Source organism: Arvicanthis niloticus, chromosome 1 (genome assembly GCF_011762505.2).
Source record: "Arvicanthis niloticus isolate mArvNil1 chromosome 1, mArvNil1.pat.X, whole genome shotgun sequence".
In the NCBI taxonomy this organism is placed as follows: Eukaryota; Metazoa; Chordata; class Mammalia; order Rodentia; family Muridae; genus Arvicanthis; species Arvicanthis niloticus.
The window spans coordinates 68,570,981-68,582,083 of record NC_047658.1 but is presented as its reverse complement, the minus strand read 5'-3'; positions in this window follow the sequence as shown (position 1 = coordinate 68,582,083).

Genomic DNA, 11,103 nt, shown 5'->3' with positions numbered 1-11,103 from the left:
CACACACACACGGACAAATACATACACACACTCCCACTACCACCACAAATAAACAACAGCAACAACAAAAAACAAGGAAGGCTTGGAATCAATAAACTGACGAAAGAGCAAATTATAGCCAAGCTAAGCAGAAGAAAGGCATTGAGATAAAAGGCAGAGGTGAGTGAAATGGAAACCAGGTTGAGAAGATGAAGGCTGGTCAAGGAAAACATGGAGTAAAGATGCCCAGACTGCCAGTGTCAGGACTGAAAAGGAGTTATTGCTCTCCAACAGAATCAAACTAGAAATCAAATTAAGGCTCTCACATTAAGATTTGAGCTAACATAACAGATCTTTCATGCTGAGAAAAGAGAATTGATCCAGAGGTGACGCCGTGTAGTCATGCGGGGCGTGTAGTTATTGGTATCTAATGAGATTTGAGTTACTTCAGTTACATTGAGAAACTAATGACATATGACACAAGAAAATATCATCTAGAGAATTGAAGATATGTTTTTATCTCTCTGCCTCCAGTGATGAAGAGCTTTTCTCAATTCTTAGGCTTCTGTCTCTGTTCCAGTATTAATACTCCAAACTGAACTTAATACTGGCATATAGACATGGTCGTTACCTACTTGTGTAATTTCATCAGTGATGGACTTATCTGCTTATGCTGAAAGCCATATTCAAACGAAGACTCATGTTTTCTTTCTGCTACACCTCCACTTAAAAATGTGTCACTCTGAGATTCATACAGCTGGATAAAAAAATTGACTGTGCATTCCTCCTTAAAATTCCCTCTGGACTGGTTCCAGAAAGTATAATAGTGACAGCACAATGACCTAGAGTTGTTTCCTGGGCTAAACTAAAACTAAACTAAAAGTGAGCCTTCGAGACAGGGTTTCTCTGTGTAGCCCTGGCTGTCCTGGAACTCACTCTGTAGACCAGGCTGGCCTCAAACTCAGAAATCCACCTGCCTCTGCCTCCCAAGTGCTGGGATTAAAGGCGTGCGCCACCACAGCCCGGCTGGATGTCTACATTTTTATCTCTGCTCTTGACACATACGTGACTAGCTGCTTCTTGACTTCTTTGCAAAGATGAACTGTAACCTGAAGTGTAGCCAAAATAAATCATTTCTCTTAAAAAAAAAAAAAAAAAAAAAAAAAAGGAAGAAAGAAAGAAAAAGAAAAAAGAATTATCACAGCTCCTATAGAGTAAAAGAATAGCAAGTGACTAACACAAACAGCTGTATGGCAGTATACTTGATATTTAAGACTAAATGTCTTAGTGGGGGGCCTCAGAAGTAGCCAGGCCAGTTCTTCTACAACTGCTCATTGTATAATAGTGAGTTTGAGGCCAGGCAAGAGGAGAGGGGACTTCTACTACTGTGGACAAGAAACCTCTGGTCCCAAGTGGGGTGAGGTTAACCTATCAGAGAACAAACTGGGCTAGCTAACTGAGTTCAAATTCCCCTGAGTTTATCTTGGGTCTGAACCTATTTCTCAATATCAGGCACACAAGAAATGACAGCTGTAGTGGCAGACTTAATTCTGGGGATTGCCCAATGGCAGTGTTGTAAAAATCCTCAAATCCTTCCCTCCACCCCTTCCTTTACTCTCTTTACCCCTGCCCACACAGTCCCAGGCATTGCCTTAGCTTTGGGCTAACCAAGGTTTAAGGCCTGGCTCCTTCTCTACCTGGTCACCTCCTTTCTGAGCCTCAGTGGCTTCAGCTCTGCTTTAAGGTTGTCATGAACTCATACCTTCAAAGCTGTCATGACAGTCACAGAACATGACGCACATTAGTGCTCAGCACAAGGTTAGATTTCAATTTCTATCAGTTGTTAGCATCTTCCCTAAAGGCTTCTTCACAGAAAACTCCAGTGCAGACTACACACCTACTTGACCCTGAACTTTAGAAGCCCCAGGAGGGCAGAGATGGAGTCTGTTTCTTCCCTAGTTCACACACAGAACTTGGCCAAGAACAAGGTAGTGATAGACGGTATTGGACGAGCAATCATTGATTCATCAATGGATGAATGATATTAAGTTCTAAGGTTTTAAACTGTGTGGTCCATGTCCACTGAGTGTACATGACTGCTGAAGTAGGAAGGGACAATTAGTTATGATTCATCCTTCATCCTTAAATAATGCAACAAGTGTCTGTGATGTCCACCTTCTGTCAGATCTTGTGTTGGGCCCAGGAATCTTAGCTGTCATACTTCTTTTGAGCAGTTCATCACCTCCAGGCTCTCAGAGCTTCTGCAGATGAATAACCCCCTCCCTGCAAGACCACAGATTTCTGGAGGCAGGATTCACGGCAGACCAGTAGAACATTTATTTTATTTTGTAGCACTAGGAATGGATCTCAGGGCATGCTAAACACAAGGTCTATAAGCAGGCCTGCTTGAGCAATGTAACAGAGCAAGCCCACACTCCACTGTGGTCTCTCACCAGCATAGTTCAGCAGGGGCTGTTCTCACAGGAAGAACTGCAAGCCACCACCAGCAATTCCTGGGTACTTGTTAAAACTACAAATTATGGGCTCTCAATCCAGAGCCCCACAATCAGAAACTCTAGGAGTGTGCCCAGGCACCTGATGGAGTGTGTGAAATATGTGTGTGTTTGTGTGTTTGTGTGTGTGTGTGTGTGTGTGTGTGTGTGTGTGTGTAGAGGCTGTTGTGTTGTCATCTTCGGCTGCTCGCCACCTTATTTTTGTTACTTGACAACTCAACCACATGGTTAGATGGCCTGGAGCTCACACTAATGTGACTAAACTGGCTGGGCAGACAGCTCCAGGGGTCCTCCTGCCTCTGCCTCCACAGTGCTGGGAAAAGCATGCAACACCCACCATTCCTGGCTTTTTATGTGGGCATTAGGTCTCCATGCTAGCATGGTATTTTATCAGCTGAGGCAACTCCCCAGCCCAATTTAAGGATGTTTGTAATGTACCCTAAAGGTTGGGATTCAGAGTACAGTGCAGCAGTAATTATGGGCACACGGAGATTGACTCAATTTGCCCTTCCTCCACGAAATATCGGTTGCCCAAGGCCACCCTTCCCTACCTTTTACTGGCATTTCTAACTTCCTCTGTTTATGTCATCTGCACGCAGAGGTGTTTCCCTAGGTTGCAAGCAGGGTGAATCTTACCCATCTCTGTGTGACACTGGACGGCCCAGGACTTACTAGAGGAGACTCTGTTTGGGAAAGAAGTCCAAGGCTGTTGTGAAGTTCCTGTTTCCTCCTAACTAAGGCTGCTGTTGTGGCATCTGTTCCTTCCAGGTCCCCCTCATAGTGTTCTCCTTTGTGAGTAGCCGTCCTCTCTTAATGTATAACGGTCCTCCTACAGAGTGGTAGTCCTCTTCTGGGCTGAGGGCAGCACTTCTGCCATTTCTGGTCTTCTCCAGTTATACTGGCTTCTCTGGACATTTTTCCCATTTCTACTCCTGCCACGTTTGAGTAAAACCCTTTTGAACACATTGCTGCATCTGCAGGCAGGCAGGCAGGCAGGCAGGCAGGCAGGCAGGCAGGCAGGCAGGCAGGCAGCCCTGTCCTGCTTACTCAGTCTTCAGCTATGGTCCTTCTATGGATGACAGTCTAGAACTGTGCCCCAGGCCCTGTGCTCGGCACTGTGTTTATAACTTCACTCCTCCTTACAGCTCAAGGAGCAGGGGCCACTGCACTTATTTCCCATGAAAGGAGTCTAGGAAAAGTGAGGCATGAGCAGCAACATGAATGCATGGCAAGGTCAGGGCCTTTGTTGTTGTTTGGGACCCTGGTGAAGGTCTGGGTATATATAGATTAGAAATGCTTTGATTAGGCAATACTCAGAACTGCCATAAATAATCTGATGGCCCTGTCCTGAGAACCTGCCTGGTACTATGGATCTAAGAGGAGCCTAGTGCATTAGAACTAGTATATAAGACAGAATGTGTGGCCCACAGGCCTCACCATCTGCCTTCAGCATGTCCCTGATGCAGCACTTACTGCCTATACCATAGGAGTTTTCAAATGGGGCTTCCCAGACCCCTTGAAGACTCAGGTAAGAGGGTTAAACATGTATGGAGATGACCAAATGGAACCTTGGGGTCACCCTTGCTAAGCTAGACCATGCCTGTCACCCATGTCACCTCTTGGGCTTCTGAATAAAGCTGCACTTGAATAAAGGGTAAAAGTGCTGGGGTAGCCAGGCCTAGAGGGGCATCCTAGCATTCGAGAGGCTGAAGAGAAATATCAGCATGGGCTTGAGCACAGCCTGAGCTACACTGTGAGACTCTATCTCAAAGAAACCAAAAGCAAGTCTGGTATAGTGGCTGATGCCTGTGATCTCAGAACATGGGAGAGTGAGGCAGGAGGATTACTGGGAGTCAAGGGAAGTCTGAGTTCAGATAAGCAACAATAAAAAAAGCTGGATCTCAACAGTAGCAAACTTCTCTAGGACCTAAGCTCTGTAAGAGTACGTGACTAGGGGGTCTCAGAAAAGGTGGGCCAGCTAGAAGGGAAGATGAAAACTGGATGTGTTGTGAATTCCCAGTAAAGTGTATAAGCCTTCTACCCCCATCCCTGTGGGGAAAAGGCCTTGGGTGAGTTGAGTAAGAATGTTGCAGACAGGATGATGCAAGGGGGCTCTCTGTACATATTGCAACAGAACATTCTAAAAGGGGCCTGGGGCTACTCTGATAGCTGGTTCCCAAGGGGATCAGCTCTGATGTCCATCAAACCTGCCAGATAGGAGAGGACCACAGGCCACTTCTGAGCCCCTTAAGGGATGGCCTCCCTGCAGGTGTGTTCTTGGCTCCGGGTTGAAACCCAGAGTCTCCTGCACTCAGCCTTTTCCCTTCCTCTGGCCTCTCTACCCATATCACTGCATCTTGAAGATCCCAAGCCTTGGCATCTCTCAAAATACCCTTCTTGGCCCTGCATCCCCTTCATTTTGTTCCCACTGTATCACCATCATTCACTCCTCTGTCCCTCCACTCCTCCCACTCATCACCCAAGTCTCTTTTGTGCACACACCAGTCCCAGAGTTGGACACTGGGACAGGGAAAGGTCTGTGACTCTCCTGCTTCACAGCAGGCTCTCCATGGGGGAAGACAAACATGTAGGCACTGGTTGTTACAGGCTCATGAAGGACAGAAGCTAGGGATCTGGTTGGGCACAGGGAGGGGACAGGGTCTTCCTAGGGCCATGTGCTGCATACCACCATTCGCTCTCAGTCCAAGTCTCCACCTTTGTCTATTCTGTACTCTTGGATGTTCAGCATAGCTGACACCAAGGGGCTTGTATCACTGCCTGGATGGCAAGAAGTCCTGCCATTAGCCTTGGGGGAAGAAGGGAAGGGCATAGGATAACCCTGCCAGGTTACCATGGGTTGTCTTTGCCCACAGCTCTTATTGGGCAGCCATTTCACCTCACTCCCTCTCTGTAGAGCCTTCTCCCTTTGGCTCCTCTGTCCATGTGCCTTACATGTCAATAGTTTTGGAGAAAGTCTCCCATATTCATGCCCACATCTTTGAAAACGGTCTTTGTATTAAACTTTCCTCAAATTATCCAATTTGCAAGGGCCGTTCCCTGTAGGGAATCTAATTTAAGGCAGAGGTGATCAGGAACACTGCCATGAAGGTGGCTGGTAAAGATGTTCTTGTTTGTGACCCTTCAGAACATAAAAACGAGCACGCCTCACCTCCGCTAAAATCCTCCAGGGATCCCCATTGCTCTGGGGACAAAGTCCACATTCTATAGGATGGGAATTAAGACTGCATCCTCTCTGGTCCCCAGTGACCAAGTGGCAAGTAGGGAAATCTGCAAGGACAGTGAAGGGTTTAGAAGTGGGAGGAAGCCTGAGAGGCTGCAGCCCTGCCACATAGCAGCTCCAGCTGGCAAATTCCTGCCTAGAGAAGATGATGAGGTCCGAGCCAGTGAGGCATGCCAGGCTGCCTTTCCCTTGCCCAAACCTCTGCCCTCCTTCTCTCTGCAAGTGAGGTGATCCCGTCCTGAGCTGAACCTCAAAAGCCCTAGCCATGAGTGTGACTGGTTTAAATCCTACCCAATCCATCAGCCTCCCTGAGATTTAGTCCTTTCAATGACAAGATAGGAATAATCTCACGGGGCTGTAGGAGGGGCTTAAAGGGGGATGATGGGTGAGAATTCCCTTTTACCCCAGAGTGCTGTGTTCAAGGTGGATCCTCTTGCAACCGCCGGGGATGGGAGAGCAGGGACGACATGTGAGTTGCAGGCTCCAGAGGGTGGGATGTGAATTCAGCTTTCCCACAGGCTGAGAACCCAGCAGCTGAAATACTCAGAACCAGAAGCAAAACCAGAAGCACTTCAGATTTCTAATTAGGGAGGTTCTGCCTGTGTACATTTACTGTGTGTCCCTGGGTGTTTTTCTTTAGCTCTCTGCACCTCGATTGCAGAGTGGGGTGATAATCACTCTTGCAGTGGTTTTGAGGTTGGATACAGGCCTAGCACAGAGCAGGGTGCTTGGTGTTTTTTTTTTTTTTTTTTTTTCTTCCTGTGCCTCTAGGGCAGGCATCCTCTATGCCTGTGAACCCCCATTTATTCCCCTTGTCTATGTGATGGAGGCCCATCCAGTCTGTACACAGATCCATAGAAACACAAGGCTATGTACACAGTTTCTAATAGCAAACTGCCAGACAGTGATGGCACATACCTTTCATCCCAGCACTTGGGAGGCAGAGTCAGGCAGATCTCTATGAGTTTGAGACCAGCCTGGTCTACGTAGCAAGCAGGACAGCCAGGGAAATCCTGTCTTGGAAAACAAAATCCAAAACCTAATAGCAGCCTGGCATGGGTAACTGTATGGGATATTAGGACTGCACACTCAGTAATGCTTACCCTGGTCAAGCTCTTCTTGGATGAGTGTCTTGAACCATATCTGGTTGTTCAAAGTATTCCTGAGCCAAGATGTGTAGCAATGAAGGAGAGGTGACACAGGTCTAGAACGATCTTATAGCTGACCTGTTTGTCCTTGTGAAGAGCAGACAGGCTGTCACAAAATTCTAAGGGCGCTTAGATGTATGGAGAGAAAACCAAAAGTTAATACCCACTATGAGCCCCAACACCCACTGTCATACAGAGGAAAAATTCAGCATTCTCTCTTATTTATTTTATTTTTATGTGTGTGGATGTTTTGTCCAAATGAACGTCTGTGCACCATGTACATGCTTGAATGAAGTCAGAAGAGTGGATCTGATCCCCTGGGACTGGAGTTCTGATCAGTCGTGAGCTGTCATGTAGATGCTGGGCATTTAACCCAACTAATACTTTCGGAAGGTCAGCTGAGCCATCTCTCCAGCATCACAATGCCTTCTCTAAAAGTTCTAACTATGCATCTGGTTTTCCATCTAGATCCAGTCCGAACCAGTGGACATAAGCAATGAGCATAGCCCTAGAAGCCAGATGATGAGGGAGCTCTTGGACTCATTCTGAAGCCCTTGGTACTTGTTCCCACATTGAAGGATCTAAACTAGGGACTAGCTTTGTTTCTTCAAGACAGGGTTTCTTTGTGTAGCTCTGCCTGTCCTGGAGCTCTCTGCAGATCAGCCTAGCTTCAGACTTGGAGATCCACCTGCCTCTGCCTTCTGAGTGCTGGAATTAAAGGTGTGTACTACCATGCCTGGTATTAGGGACTAGATTTTATGGTCCTGTTTCCCAGCCTTCCACGGGCACAGGATGAAGCCAGATTCCTGTGCTGAACCACGACGAGGTCCCCAGATTTGGCTCCTGTTGTCAACTTTTCAACTCCACTTGCTGTCTTTCCCCTAACTTACTATCTACATCCCCTTTCCAGCCATACTGGGGTTCCACTCCCAGACATCTGCCCATGCTGGAACCTCTGAATGTATGCCCTTCCTCTCTGATCAACAGAACCAGATTCATCTCATAGCCAGCAGTAATATTGCCTCATCATGACTTTCTCATTTATCATTCCCTGACAAACGACACATCTATTGGCCAATCTACTGTCCACTGAGCCTCTTGGCTAAGTTAGACCCACCATGGACACAGACCAAGGGCTCCTGGGCTTGGGTAAATTCCAAGCTCAGCAGAGGCAGGCAATGGCAGCCAGGAGGGGAGGGCTGGCCTTGGCCTGACCTTATGCTTCCCTGCACAACAGCCTGGCCATCCTTTGACCACTGGTCTCATCTCTTGGTTGAGTCTCCACAAAGCCAGGGACTGTTCTGGTTCTGTGTGTTCCAATCAGTACCTGGCCCAGAGAAGGTGCACAAGAAAATGCTGAAGTCCACGAACTTGGGATCTGAATGTTTCCAAAGGGGCTTGTTTACCCAAAGGCTTGCCATTTGTTATCGTTAAGATCATGGTATCTTACTCTCATTGCATAATGGTAACACCCTTTCCATATTAGTTTAGTTGATCCATAAGTAGTCAAGATAAGAACTGTCACTCCTTTCTTTCTGTCTCCCTCTTTTCCTTCTTCCCTCCCTCCTCCTGTTTCTTTCTTTTTTTTTTTTTTTTTTTTTTTTTTTTTTTTTTTTTTTTTGAGACAGGGTCTCATCTAACTCAGGCTAGCTTCCAACTTATTACATAGTCAAAAATGACCTTGAACTCCTGAAGGAGACACCCTCCTCACGGACCATGTGCTCAGATAATGAGGTATGACTGACTGGCTTCCCATCTCCACTTTGTGATGAACAACTATCAACTTACCCAAGGACACTTGACAAGTCACTGATAAAGGAGAGACTGCACCCCAGGCTTATAACCTTCCAGATTACTCTCTGCCCATCAGACAGTAGTGGACATAAGTGAATGGATCATGGGTCTCGGTCCAAGGCCTCCTACACAGAAGATGCTTCTAGAGCAGAAATGTGCCATACAGGGACCTGGGGTTTTCCATGCTTGACCTGGGGTTTTCCATGCCCACATGAGACTGTGTGTGTGTGTTTCTAGGTTCTGAACCTAGAGCCTCCTTATTCCTGCTAAACAACCAGCAGGAAGGAGGTTTGCCTCCAGTAATTCCCTGGCACTATAGCACCCACATGGCTAAACCCTTCTCTGCCGTGTGTGTGTGTGTGTGTGTTTCTAGGTTCTGAACCTAGAGCCTCCTTATTCCTGCTAAACAACCAGCAGGAAGGAGGTTTGCCTCCAGTAATTCCCTGGCACTATAGCACCCACATGGCTAAACCCTTCTCTGCCATATATATATATATATATATATATATATATATATGTGTGTGTGTGTGTGTGTGTGTGTGTGTGTGTGTGTGTACATATACATATATCCCTCTCTCCCCATACTTGTTGCATAGCATACATCTATCTCCAGTCTCCCATGAACATGGCAAGCCACTAGCCTTCCCTTAGTTAAAAAAAAGGACCCAGGTCTACCACAGAGCATCATCACAATGGTTCCTCCACCCTAGGATCTTTTTCCTTCTATTTATGGTTGACTCAGTTCTCAGGGTTTGGTAGCATTTTCTCAGTGAGATTTGTGCCCCACCACCCACCATGCAAGCATTTCTAGGTTTCACTAATGGCATTCGTCACATGCCCTGGGACTTCGAATATCATTCTCCCTCTTCTGTTAGAACTCATCTCCTTTCTTTTCCACTCTCCCCCAAGGCCCTATTGGCCCAGACCTTACAGTTTGCAACCCAAGGGTGAGCCACACACCAGCCCTATCTTTTTCCTGCAGGACATACCTTTAATCACTGCTTTTGCTTGAGGCTCCTCCACTCACACAGCTCCCAACCTCAGCCCACCCTCACATCTATTTCTCATACTCTGTCTAGAGGGATCCCAGAATCTATCTTACCCTGTCAGTTTCAAGGCTCTCCCAGAACCCCATCCCACCCCAATGTCTGAAGAGGAACACTGGAGGGTCTTCTAAGACGAAGCTCTAGCCCATTGTGTCACTACAGCCTCCATACCCCACAGTTGCCTGGACTACAGTCTCTACGGTCCTGGCCCAATCCAGACATGCTGACTGTTAAGACTTGATGCTGGCCCTTGGCTTGTGCTCACACCCTCATTCTATGAAACTCCCACTCCTCCGTGGGCAATCGAAATGATTCCTAACCTTAAGTGCCTGTAGTGAGCAAAGTGCCTTTCATACCTCAGCTCCTTAGTTCTTGAAGCCGCTCACAAAACAATCATGTGTGTTCCCATTTTTACAGATGTGAAAGAAAACTGAAGTTGCAAACTGTGCATGGTGGCACATGCCTTTAACCCAGCACTAGAGTCAGACACAGGTGCATCTCTGTGAGTTCAATGCCAGCTTGGTCTAGATAGTGAGTGCCAGGATAGCCAGGCTACAAGGAGAAACCCTATCTCTAAAAAAAGAAAAGAACAAAACAAAACAAAACCCAAAAAACTAACACCAAACACCCTCCCCGCCCCCCAACCAAGCTAAACAAAAACACTCTGAAGTTGAGGAAAAGAGAGGAAGAGAGGTCTGGAACCGGACTTAAGTGCATCACTCACTATGTTTGTAGTGTTACCTCTGTACTTGGCGTTTGGAGACAGGGTCATAATGTAGCCCGGGCTGGCTTCAAACTCTTGATCTTCCTGCCTCAGCGTGCACATGCACACGCACACGCGCGCGTACACACACACACACACACACACACACACACACACACACACACAGAGGGAGGAGAGGGAGGGAGGGGGAAGGGAGGGAGGGAGGGAGGGGGAGGAGAGGGAGGGAGGGTTACAGGTGGTAGACTCCATCGCTCTAGGATCTTCGTGTTAGACTCCATCACTCTTATGCTCTTTCGGATAAGAGGAAAGGCTGCGGCACTTGGGTAACTGTGAAGCCCAACTGTAACCTAACTAATCCCAACTACAGCCTAAGGAAAGCGCAGCCAAGTAAGAACACAAGCAACCGCACGGTCCCGATCGTCCCGCACGTGCTCAAATTCCCTGCCCACGTTCCAGCTGCTGGACCGTACTAATGTCTGCGAGAGAGGCTTGGAGGAAGGGCAAGGCGGCCGCTGGGACAACTAGGCATGCTTTCATATACTGGGTCTCCAGCTCCCTTTTCCGTACTCTATAAACTCTGTCCCGTACAATTCAGGCCATGCTGCCTTTCTAGGCTCTGTGCATGGGTTATCTCCGGAAGCCTCACCACCTACAAGAG